Source organism: Fulmarus glacialis, unplaced genomic scaffold (genome assembly GCF_000690835.1).
Source record: "Fulmarus glacialis isolate BGI_N327 unplaced genomic scaffold, ASM69083v1 scaffold38112, whole genome shotgun sequence".
NCBI classification, from domain to species: domain Eukaryota; kingdom Metazoa; phylum Chordata; class Aves; order Procellariiformes; family Procellariidae; genus Fulmarus; species Fulmarus glacialis.
In genome coordinates this window covers 3,337-6,703 of record NW_009197884.1, presented here as the reverse complement: position 1 = coordinate 6,703, position 3,367 = coordinate 3,337, and positions in this window count along the sequence as shown.

Genomic DNA, 3,367 nt, shown 5'->3' with positions numbered 1-3,367 from the left:
GCAGGAATAAGGGAGAAGAAGCCACTGCAGCATGCACATGTGGCACTGGAAACACCATGCCTGTGAAGAGGGGGAGAAGATGGGCCACACTGGCAGCGATCACTAGGAAACAGACTGGAAGTGATCATTTCCACAGTGTGAGACAGGGTCAAGCACACATGTGTGAGCAAAGCCGTGCCAGTAAACCAAACACTTGGCCACTGGCATGCCAGAGGTGGTACCCACTATCTCCTCCTGGGTCCCCAGTGAGCACAGGATCCCCCACTGGTGCCCACCTGGGATCATTCCCCAGGTAAACAGGGATGAGCTTGAGTGGGTATGGTGGCCAAGGAACGAGCAGCCCCAATTCATCAAGGTAAAGAGCCGCTCCACACAGCTGTGCAGGGGTGAGGATGGGTCTGTACGCTGCAGGAAATAAGTCTGGGAGCGAGACTAGGCACCAGGACGCTTATGTAGGGGGTGAGTGAAAAAGCGTGTGAATAAATATGCAACTGATAGTAATACTCAGAATTCAGCACAAGGAGCTTCTGACCATGCCCAGGGACAAAACGGCTGTACCTATCACAGGGGCACAGCCGAGCAGTTACGTCTACACTTCCCCAAGTGCATTAAGTGACTTGGTACGGAAAGTGGGCTTTCATGTTCGTCTCAGCTTGTCAGAGAGCAGGTGATGGTTATGTGTGAAGACGATGCAGATGTTAGCATGCTGTAATCATTAATGTATGTCTTTTGCTTGCATAGCTAGCTCTGCACTGTGTTATTCAGCATCTGGGGTAAGCTTTTCAGCCTATTTCAGCGCAAGGGGATAGAAACAAATTGGAAGTACCTTTAAACTAGCATGTTCACAGAACAGCTGTGATCCAGCCAGGATAATGGAGAGCTTTGCACAGGCTCATCCATCCTGCTCCTTAGGCAAGGGTTTTGCAGCTTGCAGTAAGTCCTGTGTTGCTGTGGCAACATAACTACTAATACCTGGACTAGCTGGTTTAAGGAGAGTTTGAGTATGCCTGCATTATGCTGTAGCCACAGCAACGAAGACAGACTAGGAACTCCTTTATAGCACTGTATAACACTTAGATGCCCTAGCTTTGACTCTCTCCCTAACGACTGTGGCCAATTTCAAACAGCAGCAGGATTGGGAGACTGGAAAGACAATTTAGACATAACTACAAGACCCTAAAGGTCCAGTCCCATATGCCTGATTCCTGCAAAACCATTAGCAAATGTGACAAAATTGTTAATCCCTGGACAAAGATGAAAACCACTGACTGAAGGAAGATCTCTCTTGCCACTGGCCTTGCTGCTCTCGCATCCCACGTACCTCCTGCACCAACCAGGACAGCTATTATGAAGTGTGGCCTGCTGCATGCATGCCTCTGACTCCAGAGGAGTTACCCTGTTACCTGGGCTATGCAGCCCTGCGAAGGCTTATCTCCTTCCCACTGCTAGCATGAGGCCAGGGCGCAGTGAGCCACAGGGTTGGCTCTCCTGCTATTCAGACAGATGAACTCGTGGAGAGCTGTGACTGCCAGCTAGCCCTTTACCTGGCAGGAATTGGGAGAGCACTTTTTATCTCCAAGGAAGTCAGACTGAAACCTCTCACCCTCACCTACCACATTACAGAGCTAAAAGGCTCCTTTGCTATTCCGATGACATCATTGTCCTCTTATCCCAGTTGGGATGACATCAGTTTGAGTCCTTGCCAGACTGCAAGGTTTGCAATTTCAAATTGTATTTCCAACAGGGTGCTTTCAGCATAATTTCAGATATAAAATATAAGAAACATGAGGCTGGGGCAGAGGTGGAGTTTAAGGTCATGGATGAAAGAAATGTACTAATAGTTTGTCTGTGCCAACTGTGGCCCTTAGGAATCCGATTTCTATTCAGTCCTTCCCCACTGAAGCATCCCAGGTGTTTGAAATGACTTATTTTCAGGCTACTGGCCTGCAGCTACTTCTGGGGTAGGACACGGTATCCATATAGTATGTGTGTCATGTTGTATAACAATGGGTTGGGTGAGAAACAGATTGTTCAGAGGGAAACTTATGTTCACACAAAAAAAGACAAGGGCTCTTCATCTGTGGATTACGCACATAGCAGATAAACCTTAATTAAGGAAGCCGCTCAAAAATAACCTGTATACAGTGAAGCTCCTGGAAAGCAATTTATCTTCCTTGGAAAGCTAAAAGGGTGAGTCAGCCCTGACAGGATGTATTCAAAAGCATCTCAGTGGAAAACAAGAAATCTGTCTGTCTTATCTATCTGCCATGCATCTATGACATCTTGGTTATAGTATTGTGGCTCAAATAAAGTGACTATTATTACTAGTGTTTGTGCAGAATCTAGAGCTCCCAGCCAAGAATCAGGTCTGGTAAGGAGAGGTTTCATATATTAGTATTCCATCACACACACCCTTAATTTACACATTTATGTATAAAGTAAACTCATACTAGTACTTAGATATATTCATGATATTGTAAGTGTGCATGCAATGTATTGTCATTTTACACAGAGTAAATGTCCTCTGTTTTGTTTAGTGTGAAACAAATCATAGATCTTTCAATGGCAGGAGGACTTGAAATCACTGAGGCTGGTGGATGCATCTATCTGGATGTATAAAAGGACATACATAGTCAAACATGTCCATTTTTTTATTTGGACCATCCCCACATACCCACTGAAGCCAATGTGCAAAGCTTTGCCTTTATGAAACACACTGTTAAACTTTTACGTCTCTATCTACACAGCCCACATCTTTCCAATCCTAGAGGGATGATCCTCTCACCATCTCCATCTGCTTGTCTGCCACACCTCCAGGTTTCTAGGACATCCCTTCCCAGGCAGATTGTTCCTGTAAGTGAGACTTTCCTTGCTGTCACACAGCTGAGAGAGTAGGAGATAAGAAATTAATATTTAAGACACAGGTAGGGCAGAGGTTAGTTCTTAGGTACCAGGAATGTGGAAATTGCATGGAGCCATGACCCCAAGAAGATTTCTAATCTCTGGCCACCTTTCCACCTTCCATCTCCAAACCCACAGCTTACAGAGAGGTCAAAACATGGCAAAGAATGAAGAACGGCCCTTCTAAATGTCCCATATGCTGGTACCTCAGGAAAGGAGAAATGGAGAAACTAGATGTTTTCCAGATGTTTCATGTGTTTGCAGCCACACATAGCAAAGAGCAAGAAAGGGGGGGACTGAGTGCTTTGGTCCTTGCTTGCTGTTTGTCCACTTGTCTCTTGTGGTGTACCTGGTTGCCTGGCTTTGGAAAAATAATCACATAGTTTTGTATTTTGGATGCTGGGATGGAGAGATCAAGAAAGAACTTACTGTTCCATTAAAAGGTCTTTCAACATTACACAGTCTC